Source organism: Apaloderma vittatum, unplaced genomic scaffold (assembly GCF_000703405.1).
Source record: "Apaloderma vittatum isolate BGI_N311 unplaced genomic scaffold, ASM70340v1 scaffold8310, whole genome shotgun sequence".
NCBI classification, from domain to species: Eukaryota; Metazoa; Chordata; class Aves; order Trogoniformes; family Trogonidae; genus Apaloderma; species Apaloderma vittatum.
This window is the reverse complement of record NW_009696135.1, coordinates 26,946-44,000: the sequence shown is the minus strand read 5'-3', so window position 1 is coordinate 44,000 and position 17,055 is coordinate 26,946.

The window sequence follows — 17,055 nt, the reverse complement described above, 5'->3', positions numbered from 1 at the left end:
ACTGGGAGCCCTAACGAGCAGGAGCAGCCTCTAAAATATGGGTTGACCTTTGGGCTTGTTGATTAAAGTGAGATGTTTGTCAGCTGCCGCTTCCAGCGGTGGGCATCACCCAGCACGAAGCAAAGAAGAAGCGAAGCGCCCTGCGACCGACCTGGGCTGTGCGGACCGTTTGGACCGTTTGGTTTGCTCCTCCCGGTCCGGCACGAATTATTGCTTATGAACCGAACCTGCACCTCAGAGACCCAGCCCTGGGAGTCAGCACCCCCGTGGAGCCTCGGAGATGCCTGAACCTCGCCTGGCAGATAGATTTTTATCATCCCTGGGTTTGCAGATGGGGAAGATGAATTAAAATGAAAGGATCTGTTACATTAGGGATGCCGTCTCTAGGCAAGAGGCCAGGTTTCTGACTTTCCAGAGTACTCAGCACCAGTTTGCTCTTTGCTAAGGCCAAACTATGGCTCCACTTAATGCTAGTTACATAGGTAAGTGCTCAGCAAGAGCACTTAGGTTAGTTAGGTTAGGCCTGTTACTCTAATTCACACACACGGTAAATTGTTTACGAAACGATCACTTCAGTTTCTTAACCCACAGCATGTAGAAATGCTGCAGAAGCAACAGGGCAAGCAGCTGTAGTGCAGGGGTAGGTGGCAGCATGAGAGAGAAAATGTGTTGGTGTGCAGTGGCCATTGAAATTCAAATACAATGAAGGGGGGAAGGATTACTGGCAAAGAATCACAGCAAATGACATCTAGATGGATGGAAGGAGAGGTCTAGGGAACTTTTAGGATTTTTTGTTATTTTACTTAAAAACTGCTATTAAAATCAATAGATGTTTTTAATTAACTGGAGTCCTTTCTTTGTGAATCCAGAGAAAAAGTTGCAATTCCCACCTCTCAGTACGTTGACAGGCTTTATGCTTCTTTTCTTTTCCTTCTGTTTAGTTGTACTAGTGTGTAGTGAAGGAGTCGATTCACCTCTCTTCTGTTCCCTGTCTCTCCCTAGAGCTGGGCTGGGGGGTGGGGGCTTGCATCTTTCCCAGAGCCATGGTTCAGGCATTTGGTGCTGGAGGAAGTGTTTTCTGTGGTTGCTCTGAGCTCTTGCTGGCCCTGGCACTGCTTGCCCTTCCAGGCAATGGCACCACAAGCTCTTCCAGGTGTTGTTGCTGGCGTGTAGACAGGCTGTCTCTCTGCTGTGTTTTTCTGGGATGTAGTTTGCATCCCACTCTGGCATTGACCTTCCTTGATGATGATACTTCTGGGCATCTATTGCAGAGCAGTCGTCTCCACTTAACGCCTCACTGCAGTCAAGCATCTAGCCAGGGTGGTTGATCTGGAGTAGATCTCAGTCTGACTTGAATCCAGCTACGAGACCCTTTAGGAAGCATCTCCAGGTGTTCCCCCCTCAAGATCTTGCTCTATTTTTTATGGCTGAATGATCTGTGCCGTATTTCCCCATTTGTTTCCTTTCACTCAGTTTAATCCAGAATGTTTCAAGTAGGCACTAGCATCTTGGGTCCAGCAAGACAATTTTTCAGATTTCTCTGATCATTGCAAAATAGAATTATTCCTGCAAGAGTCTGGCTGCTAGTTCAGAAAAATAAAGCAGTTGGGTACCAACAAGGTAAATAATCATAGCTATATCTCCTTCCTTGGGCTGAAGGAGGTTAGAAATAATAACAGCAAAAATAATAAAAAAGTAGAAAAAAAGACGGCAAAAAAAGAAGCAGCATTTATGTCTACGTTTATTTCTTTGTGGCTGAGGAATGTAGGAAAGATGTCTTAATCCTCATTGTTCTTTTAACATCAGGTATCCAGATCATTTCCATCTTGGAAGTTCCAAGTTCCTTTTACTGCTGCATTCTTTAACAAAACATTCTCTGAGTCTACTCCAAAGGTTCATCTGTGCTGTTCACATCCCAACCAAAGATGAGGTTCTGCTATCTTCTGGCTTAAAAAGGTCCCACTGCCTAAAGGAAAATACTTCCCTTAGCCCCCCCTTATCCGCGCTTGAATTCTGTTGATACTAAGCAGTGCTGCTGATTTGAGCTGCAATACTGATGGGGAAACTTTATATAATTATTTTGTATAAAATAGGCCTATGGAAATATGCATATTATGGCACAGGTTTGAGATGAAGAGCTTCAGTACTACGGGGTGGTAATGGCGTGTGCTGTGAACCTGGCTGGATTCAACCACCCACTCGCTATTGTTTTGCTGGGCTTTCTGTTTTTTTGTGTTTTATAAATTCCCTCTCCCATTTCTTGCTGGTATTCACTGTGTGAGTTGTTCTTTGTTTTAGTGGAACAGTAAGAATTGTTTTAAGCTTAAAAGAAGTGCTGTACTTAATTCTTGCAGAGAAAAATGTTACTGGGCTGAGCTCCTGTCTGCTACTGCTAACTTTGAGCACTACTCAGTATACCCTCACTGCCAGGACAGTTGGCGCCTTATTAAAAGCCTTTGCAGAGAAGCCAAAGACTGACAGGGGCCAGATCCTCTTCTTGAGTAAATTGGAATAGCTCATAATAACTTCAGGGAGATGTAGCTGATTTATGCCAGCTGAGAATCTGGCCCTAATATACCTAGAAATCCAATGTCTCTTACTCCTAGACATGTTCCTCCAGGTCAGAAGTAAGGCAAGCTGTCCGGGAGAGACAGGGCACGGCTGAATTTCTTTACTTGGTATTTTGAGCTTTTCTGCCAGGGAAAGAAAGGAGCTTCGTTACAGGGCTATGAATCTGGCAGCAATTTACAGAGGAAAAACTAAAAGGGTAAATAAAACTCAGCCATTGATGACAAAATCTCTAATGTTTTCAGTGCTTTCTGTATGACAGTGACTTGAGGTATTTCCTTTCTATTGGTAACATGCAAGAAGAGTAACGCCGAATGACTCTGTTCATGTAGTTTGAAGCAGAAGACGTGAGTGTGCGCACCTGCGCAGCTACCTGCCAGCGTGCCTCAGCTTCTCATTAATACAGAAGTAGGGGTGTTTTGCTGTATTTTTCTGCCTCTAAAATTCCATCGGTGCTTCTGAAAATCTTGTGAAAATAAGGGAGCCAAGTGTTGAGGAAGGTGCTGTGCCACCAACACAACCATAACTTTTCTCGTTGAGCTTGTAAAGAGGCTAGAAGCCAGCGCTGAGTTCTGCTGCGGTCTGACACTCACCAGCTGCCGCCCTGGGAAGATCTGAAGCTGCTCAGCAAAGGTATGAGGTGATGAAGTCTGGCACAGTTGTTACATGGTGTGACAATAGCTGTGTGCATTGCAGAGGTGTCTCGGTTCAGTTTTGTGGGATGTGCTCTCAGAGATGAGGGATATGTTCACATTATGGGCATCGTCGACCTCCTGGTGGTGTACACAGCTGGTCTCCCCTTCTGGATGGGCAAGATGAGCCGTGTAATTCATGATCTGGAGCATAAGTAAGTTTATATGTAGTGTGTGTTGGATGGTCTGTGCATAGAAATGCTCCACTGTTACATGATTGCTCAGGTGTGGGAGCTAGTTTGCTTTACATGGGAAAAAACAAACGAACAGGTTTTGCTGTAGGAAAGAAGGGATATCCCTGTGGGCGTTAGATATATCCAAAAAGTAATGGACAAAAAGCCTTCTGATAAACCAACAAGGAAAAAGACCTTTCACCTTTTATTTCAAACCTAAGTAGGCAGACAGTAAGAAAAGGCGTAAGATGAGGTTTCAAGATGCTCTGTTAACATATCAGTCCTATGGTTCTTGTTCAGGTACTCCACTCTTTATTCTATTACGATATTCTATTGTATGAAAGCAACCTCATTTAAATAGAGTAGCTGAACCTTATCTGGCCCTTGTACTTCCTATCAAGCCATGTAAAATAATACCAGAAAAGGCTGAGGTTAGTTTGAATTGAGCTAAATTTCTCATAAAATTTATTAGGAAAATTAAGCTTAAGGCTGTGCAAAAATTAAATGAGACTAGGAAAGTTCTGTTTCATTAAAGAATTAAAATCTTTATCTTATTTGAGCTTTAGAATTAATGTCTGTGTGGCTGAGGCTCCACCCCACAGCCTGAGAAGAAAGATTTGGATAATATTATACTTATCGAAAAATAAAGTATTTTAGATTTAGGTTGACAGAACATCACCATTTTAATGTATGAATTTCCATCAGCTGAATGAGAGAAAATTTAGCAAGGGAAAATATTTCAAAATGAAATTTTTAATGTTTTGTTTTGTTTCAAAATACTACTTCATTTAGCAGTATAGACGCCCATTTCATTTGTGAATGCTCAGAAATAGAACACTGGAAATAAAAAGAATGAATGAGTTTGAGATAAAATCCTTAGCTTTTAGCACCTAAACACCTAAAGTCTGGGATTCTGCTCTGAAAAGTATGATGGCCTGGTATGTCTGAAAAGCTTTCTGCTTTAGCATATACTACATGTTGAGTCAGGTTGTGGGCTTGTAATGATCTCCGCACCTAGAGCCATGGTCAGCCACCAGCATTCCACTCTGCTATGTGCTGCAGACATGGAACAAAAAATATGTTTTCTGGCCTCAAAACACCTACATATATAATACAATCCATATGTGACTATTTTTCAGAAGTGATTTAGAAAAGCTTATTTTATTAGGATGAAGACTGACTGCTGGACAAATATAAACTTTCAAGCCAAATGAGGAAATATCATTTGACAAGCTAACCTTTTTATAACTCTTTTCACAATTTTTTTTGATGCATCTTATGTATTTGATGACTACAGAAGAATTTGCCAAGAAAATGAAAGCCATAAAATACCCATGAAAAATTCCTCTGCCCTCATAGATTTGCTTTTCTTTTTTTTCTGTCTCCCAAAGCTGTAGGAGGTGTTTGCTGACATGCTTTGCTTTCAGGGCAGCTCTGAAGCAATGTGATACAAGAAGTGACTCAGCTAAGCAAACTGACTTTGTATGAGCATAAGAAGCCCTTATAGTCTGAAGTTGTAACTGGGAATTATTAAAGGAGGCATCAGAGGAGCTAAATGTGCTATTTGCTTATATATCTCACTCCAGGGATATGACAGCTATGAAATACAGTTGTACTGCAAAACTAAAAAGACTCTGTTCCCACACCTTACCGTGTCCCAACATCTTAGACAGATTACACACACTTTTAAGACACGTGTAGGTATCTCAGACACAGCTCTGGCAAAACAGACCCTTTTACTCCTTTCTTGCTCCGGTGAAAGGCAGTTTGTTGTGTAACCAGCTGTAACTCAGGATGTTACCTGGAAGAGGGGTGTGGGGCTTCCGTGCAGCACCTATAAAGCATATGACAGCCCGGCACATAACGTGGAAGTTAAGAAGTCCAGGTTTTTTTCCTGACTCTGCCCTTTATTGCCTGCAGTGAAAGAAAAAGGAGTAGGAGAGGCAGGAGAACTATTTTATTATGTAAGAAGATTTGCAAGGCTTTTATTTTGTTCTGTGGCTTGGTTGGTTTGTTTGTTGGTTGTCTTTTGTTTTGTTTTGTTTTTTTCTTTACTCCCATTGCCCTCTTTTCCAAATTGAAATCTTATCTGTTATTTTTTGTTATTCCTGGCAATATCCAGGTAAAAAATGGAATACCAGATTAAAAAGTAGATTTGCAGGAATGAAAGAACTGGCTGAGACAACAACTTACTTAGATTGTGTAGAACCTCTCATTTCATGTTTGAAATCCAGTGTCACAAAAATGGCTGCTGTGGTACAGAAAGGAAAGAATGGAGAGAAACCATTCTGTTAAATGGTTGTGCTGCTCCAGCATTGGTTAGTCCACTTCTTGGAGTGAATACTAATGCAGGTGGAAAGAAACAGAACTCTTCCTTGCTGCTGTTTTTTATTTAGATGGTCTCTGTATTGAGAACAAGAGGTGTAAGAGGCACAAGTGCACCCCCCACACCCCCCCCACCTTCATCCTTTGCCCTGTTTCACTCTGATTTTCTCTGGACTTCATTCCCCACCTATAAAACTGCAATTGGGAACAGAGGTTTCCAAGAAGCTAGAATAATTTTGGCCTAAATCCTTAGAGCTGCTTTGGTACAAAACTTCCCATGAAATAATCACTTAATAAGAACAGTTGAGAGTTTGACTTAATGAAGATGTATCGTGTTTTTCTAACTTTCACCTATTTTATGTCTGTGTGCTTGAATGCATCCATTCTGAAATCTCTAAAAGCTTTTAATGGAAAAGCAGGCCTTTTAACTTCTGTAATCCTCCACAATCATAATAAAAAATATTTCCAGTGAATAAGCCAAGTTTTCACTGTTGTGGACAAAAAATATCTAAAGGCAGACAAAGAAGTGTTTAACCAGTTGTGGTTATCTAAAAGAACTGCTAAAGATAAGGCTTCAATTTAGTCTTTGATGATTTGAATAGCATTTAAACTATACACATAAATGCAAACAGATAGTTAAGTGCATTGGTAAGAGAGGTAGACTTCTGTGCATGCTTCAGTTTTTTTCTGAACTTAGATTTTGACCTGAATCCTAGAGGGACTTGCCAGATCCTTGACTTCGGTTGCAGTGGGGCTGTTGGAGTAGATAAAATAAAGTGTACACAACAATCCGAGAGGCTTGAGTCAGGCGAGCCTTTCTAAAAGAACAAAAAATAGTTTTTATATACATATTTCCCCTGTTAAGAGGCATTCTAGCGCCTCTAGAATTCTAAACCTTACAAATTCTAAACCTTACGAACTTAAGAATTAAAAGTAGAATGCAATAATAATAAAACACAAAAATAGTCTATTTTTTTATCTGTATGGTTACCAAAAATTTAGTCTTTCAAAAATTGCCAAAAAAAATCACTTCTGGGAAACTATACAGGCGAGCCTAGGGCCAAATCTCGTCTTGATACTTCCAACTGCTCTGTTTTGCTTCTTCTGTTTCCTTGTCAAAAGTATCCTGTTTGGCCTGTTTGGCTAAGCGCAGTTGGACATTTATTCATTGATCTTTCCTTTTCTTACAGTATCTTGAATTCTAATTAGCATTTTTCAAGTCTTTTCACTTTATTCTCCAAACATAGCTCCAACAGACACCGCTATTCCATTTCTGTAGAGCTGTTCAGAGCCAGGGAAGAGCTGTCATCTTACATCCTGGGACTGACCACACTGCCCAGCTCCATTAGCTGCTTTCATTGACAGTTTGATTAAATTATTTTTTTAACAGATTATTATTAATTATTATTTTTCTTTAGAAATAACATGATTCAAAATGCCTGGAAAAGCGTAAAATCACTTGATGTTAGGAGAGATTCTGTAAACAGGCTTGGGAGCAACCTCTAGGTGTTTGTAATTAATCAGGCACTAAACACTTGGAGCTTCTGGATGCACTTTTAAGAAGTCTAAAAATGTAAACAGTTTTCTTTCCCCTCCCCGGGAAGCCCTAATGCACTAAAGGCATAAGTGAAGAAGTTAAATCGCAAGTGATCAGATCAGTTACACTTCAGATCAGACTGTGGCAACGATTCAGATGGAACCAGATTCCTTATGAAGGAGGTATTATTGTTTCTTGTCAGGGTTTCAGAATGAACATATGAATTCACAAAAAATTACATTTTTCCAACATTTAGAGGAAAGAATCCTTAGGAGCTGATGTCACCAATAGGTATCAGACACATATAGAAAAAAAAAAAATCCTTGTAGCTATTTCTTGTTCTTCTGATTCTAGAAAACAGAAACAAATAGGAAATTTTCCTGTCTTGTGAAATAAAGAAGAAATCCTCCTTTTCAATATAGTAAATTCTTGAATTCGTAGTTTATGAGTTCTTTTGGCTATGCCTTTCTACATTTTTTACATTGAGGCAGCTGTTGTATTGTAAAAATATATTAGAGACAAAGTACAGTGTTTTTTACCTTGGTGTAATTAGCTGAGATAAATCTAGGTGAGAGAACAGGATACCTGGAGGCAGAAAGCACTTTTTTTGTCCAATGGAGAAGGGATGATTTCTTTAGAAAGCCTCTGTGCATTACAGGGCAGGTGACCGGTACAACTGAGTGTAACAAAACCTGCTTCCTAGATAGAGAAAAACCACTGTAACCAAATGTGACTTTTTTGTTCCTAATTTAGAGAAGTACTTTGTACAACCAAGTACTTTTATGTTTTAGTATCTCAGTCAAAATGTTTGTTTATCCTTCTTGCTTTGAGTATACTACCACAAGCTCCTGGAAAAGCTTTGAAAAACCCTTCAGTATTTGGCCCTGCGTATTTTAATAGGGAAAATGCCACCTGAAATCACCTTGAAAAGAATTATTCCTCCTGGTGTGGAAACAAAGATTGTGTCTTAGCGTCAACACTGAAAATGCTTATAACAAGATGTCTGTTTCTATAAGGAGATGTCCTGTTAGTGACACTAACATGGTCCATTAGGATCACTGGAGCTCTTGGTCAGCAAAACTTGTATGTGGCAATGATTGCAAGATCAAAGTTTTCACAGGAGTGCTAATAATGAGTAAGGAAGTGGGGGGGTTAAATTCTTCCTTTTCAACAGATGCAAAATGATCTAAAGATATTTTTAAAGTTACTAAAGAATGCACAGTCAAGTAAATGAACTCTTGCTAATATCCAAGTCTTGCTAAATGTAACCTTCTTCCCATTATTTGAGTAGCAGCTAAATACATCTAATGTTCTTGGAAAAAGTAAGACATTAAAAGTAAGGTATTGTTTCAGGAATCAGAAAAGAGAAGATTGTGGTGTTTATCTACTGACTGGAGGCATTCAAGCCCATATCTCCTGCACTTCCAGAGGTGAAGCCCTTTATCCATGGGGCTTGAGCTGTTTGTAGGAGAGGACTCTGCACCTCCTCTCCTGCTGAGGCTGTTCAACAGTTCAGGAAACAACTAAATCAAGACAAGGAGCCAAAACAAGCCAACTACTGGGAAGGATGAGGGAGGGCTTGTTTTCGCCATGCTCTAAGACTTTGTATTGTTATCCAGTGTCTGGCTAGCTACCCAACCACTCCTTGAGGATTTGCCAGAGCCCAGGTGTTACCCTGTCCTTCTCCATGTTCAGCCTGCCCACCAGATGACAAATTAGTGTTCATTCTTCATCCCTTTCTCTGGTACCGCTAGAGCTCTGATTCTTCTGCCATACCTCTTCCAGATACTATTTCTCCTTTCCTTTCCTTTCCTTTCCTTTCCTTTCCTTTCCTTCTTCTTCCCCTTCCCCTTCCCCTTCCCCTTCCTTCCTTTCCCTCTCCTCTCCTCTCCTCTCCTCTCCTCTCCTCTCCTCTCCTCTCCTCTCCTCTCCTCTTTTTTCACCCCTTTCCTCGGGTATTTTGTGCAATGCTTGGTCCTGTAGACCTGTGTGAGGTGGTTTCTTACCAGACTGGTTCCCCCAGGGAATATGAGGGATGAATTGCCAAATTTGTGGATTGAGGCTGGTTTCAATACAGAGATGCAGAGCTATGCAGGTTCACCAAGTTTCAAACAGTCCTAGGCATGCACAGAAATAGAAGTTTAGGTGCCCGAGGTAAGTCATTGACAAGAAAACCTGATTGTGTTACAAGCTTTAGCTGCCTGACTCCTTAGGCATTGGAGGTGAGGTTTGAGGACCAAGTGCTTGGACTTTGGTATTTTGCACAAGTTCAAAGGTGGGCACTTCAGCCTTTAGTGAAGCTGGCCCTCAACCTCTTTTCAACTGTTCACCCACTTGTTAATTGGAAATTATTCCCCATTTTCGTAAACCTCCAGATCAAGAGACTCCAGATACACAACAGAATGGACACAAAGTGTTTTTAACAAGCAACCAATATTTTAGGGGTAGTCTATGAAGGTCTTATGTTCAAGTTTGTGGATAATTCTTTTAATGGCTCATGTGGTGCTGCTGCAGGAAATAGTCAATACGGTTAGAAATTGGAATATAGCCTTGACTACTAAAGCTGAAAATAATTAATGTATTTTAAAGTGAAAGAAATTTATGTCATTCTCACACCTGTTGCTTGCATGCTGGATAACTTGCACTCATGAGAGTCCCAGAAAACAAGTCTTCTGAGATCCCATGGCTTCAGACCCATAACCATCTGAAAGGCTGCAGCAAGACTGGAAACACTGTGGGAGTAGTAGGAGAGAGCTATAAGGAATCAGAAACAAGGCAAACTTTTCTACTTTTTGAGCTGCGCGCACACACATCTGCACACGCACAGGCCTCTGTGCAGCTGAGTCGTAGGGTTGTTGGGGAATTTAATCAATAGCCAGGATCTGTGCACAAACTATGGCAGCAATGCTCATCTGTTTTAACAATGACTTTTAAAAAACTTACTTAAATGGGTTACGACTATTTTTTAAATTGATAAATGGTTTATGCAGTGTTAAAAATAGATTTCTTACTTCAGTTGCAGTAACACAGCTTTAAAGCCCATAAATCTTACAGCCATAGTCACTTGAAATTTTGCAATTGAGTTAGTCACTGGTTGTAGTGTTGTTAAAAAAAAAAAAAAAGGAAAAATTAACCAGTGGTGAATTATGAGTGCTTCTCTGGATGACCTGGCTTGTTCTTTCATGAGTCTGTTTCGTCCACTTGGAAACATCAAATGCCGTAGTTTGATACTTTGTTTCCCAATGTAGAAAGGTGAAAAATCACTAGCACGTTTCCCCTCTGGAATTTCAGCCGATTTTAGAGGACTTTAGGGCATTAGAATGCGGCTAATGCACTGAGGAACTGCTAGGAGTTGTTTCTCAGTATAAAGAATTCATTAAAAGAGGCTAAGACTGAATTCCTCATCAAAGCTTCACGTGCCTTATATGATCTAACAAATACTCGGATACTCAGATCTAAAAAACCCCTGTTATTTCTAACAGAGATCTTTGGTGGCTCCCAAGGAACTTACAGTGTCATATGGTGGTTTGGTTGAGGACAAAAATCTTGAGTAAAAGTAGTCAGTGTTTATACATTTAGAATCAGGGCTTAATGGTCTGTAAATGAATGACACTGGTTAGGGAATGAGGGGGAGTTTGAGGCTAGGAGCAAATAGCACATTATTTGTCTTTGTGCTTTCTCCTTTGCCTCACTCATTTTACAGTGAAATTTAGCCACTGACTACCACCAGTGTTTTTCTTGGAGAGCAGAGTAGGATGAAGAAACACAGCAATTAAATGTTAAAAGACACCCATGCATTGCATCAGGAACTGGATTCCATGTGTTTTGGTAACAAGAACCATAGGAAAAAGTAAAAAGAGGTGACTCTGATGATCCTGATTTGAGAGCCCCAGTATAAAAGTTCTCTGGGGCTTCTGGTACACAATCACAGTGGAGGAAGGGAGGCAGCTGTGCCTATGGGGAGGAGCGGATGGGTCAGGTGACTCAAATGGACCAATCATGGTGTTCCTTCCCATGGGGATCTGTATAAAATAGCCCCTAAGAAGACCTCAGGGGCCTTTAGTGCCTGCTGTGCTGGAAGGATTGCTGCTGGCTATTTGTCATCTCTCCCTGTGCTGCTGGTGTTCCTGTCACCTGTTTTCACACTGTGGAGGAGTATTGTTTGTTGGGACAGGTTGTCTTGCCCTGCTTCTCTGGGTGGGAGTGGCACAGCTCCGTTTCTGGTTTTCTGGGTTGTCATCAGGACATTGGGTTTGGGTGCTCCCATCTGCTGCCAAGTCCAGGCCAGGACTTTTCTACTTGGGATCTACTTGTCATCTGGAGGGCATGAGTTCCATATTAACATATTCTTTGTATCTTTGGATATATTTGTATACTTGTGTAATATCTGTATACAGTTCAATATCTTCACTGTAATTGCTAGTATTACTTTTCTTTTTCATTATAGTGATTCAAGTGCTTTTTCAACCTCAAAGGCTCTCTCTCCATGGTTCCTCTGTTACCCTCCCCTGGAGGGGAGTGTGGGGACCACAGAGAATGCCTGTCAGAATTTAGTGGTTGGCCCAGCCTTAAAGTTTGACACAGGTCTACCTAATCTTTAAAGTCTGAAACCATTCTCAATTCCTGCCATCTCTAATCCCTTCCCCACATACAAAAATAGACCTTGTTAGTAAAAATGGGGATTTATTTTTTTCTAAGCTCTGTTAGTTCCAATTGGTAATGTTGTTGCTATGACACTCACATCATTTAAAGTTTGTTGAGTTTCCATGTGTTGAACACATGGCTAGCAGCTCTTCCAGCCATCAGGATCCATGTAATCACAACAAAGCAGTTAGCATCATAAATAACGCAAATGGAAATGGATACTACATACTTTCTTCTCATGGTGAATTAGGATGATGGACTGGAGTTCAACACAATTCTTCACCTAACACCAAAAGGCTTGAATGTGATAGACCTTGACTATGCATATACTTGGAAAATTATTCATTTGACCCTTTCTTTATATCATATTTGGAGATCTTGTCTTGGGAAACTAATTCTCTGCCAGTCAGCCACATTTATGGTTCATGAGGCCCTTAATGATGGCAATTCCACTATCTTCTTCTACGTTTCCACTATCTTCTTCTACATTTCCTTTTAGTTTTTATTTAGTTTCCATTGTCAGAGGCCAAGTAGCTTAAGGGAGCTTGTTGTTTTTGCTCATGCTTGGAATCTGCCTTTGTTTCTAGGCACCACAAACAGGCAGCCTTTAAAAAGGATGCAGTAATCTTTATTTAAAAAGAAAACTTATTATTTGAGATAATTCCTGAGCACAAGTATTTATTGAATATAATTGCTTCAAACAAAACTGAACTTTTAAGTGAATGAATATGTATACATGTGGCAATGGATTTGATATGTTGTTTGCTTTTTGTTGTTGCTATCTTTTTCTTTCAGACATAATCAGACTGCCATGCTATTTATATCAAGCACGGTGGAAATATAATTCAGTCTGTCAGCTCTGCTAGTTTGAAACTTTGGATTCAGGTGTCTCAAAATTGGAGGTAATATCCTGTGATTCCTTGATAGTCTTGATAGCTTCTGACTTGGACAGAGAGGTACCTTGAATCCTACCTATAGGGCACTTAGCTAAAAAAAAACAGTGGACACGCTCATCTCCCCTGTGAGTCAGATGAAACTTTACTTTCCTTGTACATTTTAAATTTTTGTGTGGTCATGGTAGCATCTTCTGAATCTGCCTGTGCTTGCTTTCTGAATCTGTGACTTCTTTGGCTGAAAAATTATCTTTGAATGCATTATCCTAATGATCCAGACTTGCATGTAAAAAAAAAAAAAAATGCTTGTATAAAAATTAATTTGCGGAGAAGTTTTACAAAGAATATGAGAGTTGATTTAATGAGCTTACTAGCAAGAAGGTCAGAAGATTCCAAGCTTGTTTTAGTTTGGTGTTGTTATGGGCTTTTCCCAACAAATTTAAATGTTTGAAAATTAGTTTTTGTACAGCATGAAAATGAAAACAGAGCCTTTTCAACATTTTCCACAGCTACTGTTTAGAGGCCTGAATTGAGGGCGTGGACTCCTCTCCTCTTCATCATCAAAATCACACTTGTCTTCATCCTGTCCTGGTTTTGGCTGGGATGGGGCTAATTTTTCATCTTAGTAGCTAGCATAGTGCTGTGGTTTAGATTCAATATGGGATTTGGTGTGAGATGAATGCTGATAACACACTGATGGTTTTAGTTGTTGATAAGGAGTCAAGGACTTTCCAGCTTCCCACGTCCCGCTGGTGTGCAGGTGCACCAAAAGCTGGGAGGGAGCACGGCCAGAGCAGTGAACCCAAAGTGACCGATGGAATATTCTGTGTCACACAACATCATGCTCAGTGAATAGATGAGAGTTAGCCAGGGGGCTGGCACACTCTCTTCTGGGACTACAGTTTTGGCATTTTCTCCTGCAGGGTCACTAGCCAGGAACAAGCTGGGCCTCGGTCAGTATGTGGTGAGCAATTGCACTGTGCATCACTTGTTTGTATATTCTATTATTGCTGCTATTATTTTTTTAAATTTTATTTCTATTATTATTATTTTTTATCTCAACCTCCAAGTCCTGTTACATCTACCCCTCCAGTTCTTTCCCCCGTTCCCCAGGGTGGGTGAGCAAGTTGCTGTGCGAGTGGTGTTTGGCTGCCGGCTGCGTTCAAACCACGACACATCCCCAGCTCCTTCCATTTGGAAACAAAGGGGCTTGGTTGTTACTTTGTCCACAGTGAAGCCAAAAACTTCATTGACTTGGTAGTCATATTTCTGCCTGTGTCCTTCCTCAGGTTAACAGTTAAGGGTATGCTTCAAAACCCATCTGGATGCGTTCCTGTGTGGGCTGCCCTAGGAGATCCTGCTCTGGCAAGAGGGTTGGACTAGATGATCTTCAGAGGTCCCTTCCAACCCCTAGCGTTCTGTGATTCTATGATTCACCATTACTTAGATAAAAAAAAAATATAAGCTTCAGATTAACTTTACTTACAACTCTGTAAATGACTCTCAGGACTTGGACAGCAGATTCCCAGAAGTAGTTCCAAGTTTCTTTGGTTTGCTCATGAGCTGCTGAATAGATTAGTGGTATGGTTTTGTTAGGTGAATGCAAATCTGCAATAGAAGGAGGCTTTTTTTAATTTCCCCTCCTAAATAATTTACTAAACATTTTTATATTACTTTCTGTTGTGGGTCGACATATCTATAATATTTCCTATTGAGTTTATTGTAAGTCTGTGTTACCTTTTAAGAAGTGTATGTTAGTGTGTGTATGCGTGTGTGTGTTTATGTGCGTGTGTATATATATGTATATACGCATATACATATATACACACACATGCACTCCCGGAGTAAGTTTTGTGTCACAAATCAAATAGTATCATCTGCTCAGTTACACAGAGCTTTTTATTAAACTAGGGTCATAAATATTTCTTTACTGGACAAAATTAACATTGCATGGCAATACACTTTATTTTGTATAGCTTCTTTCATGCACGTTGTGTCTCAAGTATCTGCAAGTATGAACAGATTTGCAGCTTTTAAAATAATCTAAAAAGATTTTAATGAAAATTCTAAACAACAATAGCAATATACATGCTCCTCAATTCACATGCATCATAAAAGTAAAAGGCTGATTACACCTGTAAGAGCTGAGCAGCTATTTACATTCCTGTAAATATCAGTTTGGTGGAGTTTGCTCTTGGTGAGGGGGATAGTTCACATCTGTGTTTGTTGATTTTGAAAGACCAGTACAGTGATGATTCGTTATAAAAAAAAATACATATACATGATTGGGTTGTTGTTGGAGTAGTAGGAAGGCCAGCTTTTTTGCGTGTTTTGTTCAATTAACACATGACTACCAGTCCTGGTATAGAAAGGCAGCTCTATTGTGAAAACTGAAATTAGCATAATTAATCTCATTATTGTGGTGTAATAGTTATATGTTATTAAAATTTCGCAATAGTGCTGTTGAGCCTTCCTGGTGAAACACTCAGGCTGCCTGATGGTCTCAGCAGACGGCTGCTCAGCGCCATGCGTTCGATTGCTTCCAGCAGGCAGTTCCTGTAAGACACATCATTGCATTTCGCAGCATAAAGGGTTTTTTGGGGTTGTTTTTTTTTTGCTTGCATTTAAAGACAAAAACATCTCTAAATTGTGTAATTTCTCCTTTGCCTGCTATGTGCAGATCTGTCATAGACAAAAGGGCAGCTCCTCTGTCCCTAGCAGGGTCCCAGGCAGCCACCACAGATTCCTGGGCTGGTCAGTTTGCGGGGCTGGATTATCACATCCCTACATAGTGCCTGTCGTGAGCTGAAGTGCTTCAAGAAATCAGGTGTGGGATTTCTGATACTACTAAACAAACAGTATGTCTCTGCCTCTCCCTTTTTAAGACCCCCATTTACTGTACACACCACCTTTTATCATAGGCTAGACCTTGCTCAGAGCTTAACGATGAAATAAATAGCCTTCATGGTTGCTTTGGTTTTGTGATTAAAATGGATTTTACTGTACTAATAAGGACAGAATGTAGCTCAGATTGAAAGTATTGATAAGACACTTGAGTACCTGAGGAAACTCCAGTTTATCCTGTCTCTGACCAGCTGGAAGCCTTGCTGCAGCACCAACAGCAGGCCATGGGGTTAAGTGGGAGGAATAACCATTTCACATACTCTGAGCCACTGGACATTGGTGGGTTCTGATTTCAGATTCAAGCCATGCTATACCAATTTTTTTTCTGGTTTTGGAGACAGCCTTTGTAACTCTACAACAATCAATACCTGTGTGAAGACTAAATGGGAATGCAGATAAAAAGAGTGTTTTCAAGAAGCAGAGAACCCAAATCCTCTCATGTGAACAGCTGGATTACTCCCATCCCATTCCAGGCACTGGAATGGAAGCAGCTCTGCGATTCACACAAACTCCTCAATTTTCGTGTCACTTGTGAGTATAAACTCCACTGCATTACATACTATTTAGTTTTCTCTTCCAGATTTTTTTTTTTTAAAGAGGAAATATGGTGAAAGACAGGACAGTTCTGCCGAGAACATTACGGAGTTTTGCAATCTAACCATAAATGACGTCAGAGGACCAACTCTCTGAATACATAATTTATTAAAAATTGCTAAGTGCTGGGCTAGAAAAGGCAAATGCCATACAGCCATATTTGTGCCATCCTGTTAACTTTAATCTTATATAGCTAGGGCCTTTTGTTTCTTTTAGGTTTTTGTCGTTGTTGTTGTTTGGTGGGGTTTTTTTTTTCTGAGCAGTCATCATTGTTTTACTGTGTCTTTCTGTAGGACAAGGAAAGAAACTACATTTTTTTTCCATAGATTTGAAGTTGAAACCTGTAAACTAATGCTATGCTCCATCATTCCAATACCCCATGCACATGGCTTGAAGTATCTCAGATGCACCCTGAAAATAACAAAATTTTAGGTAATTTTATATTCTCAGCTTTCAGAAAGGGAGAGCTCAGTTTGCTGCAATATGAAGTTTTTCAAGCTCCTAGGGTCAAAAAGGCAATTTAAGCTTCCCAGAGCAACTTCAAGAGTAGTGATAGCTACCAGTGTTATTAGAATATCAGAGTTTTGCAGAAGATCATCAACTGTAATGACCTTCATATCCTGGATTTAGAATCAGAGGATGTTGACACAACCTTATTAACACAGACACATGTCTCCGTCTTCACTTATAATATCCCAGGGAAACAGAAATTAAGCAAGTTATGC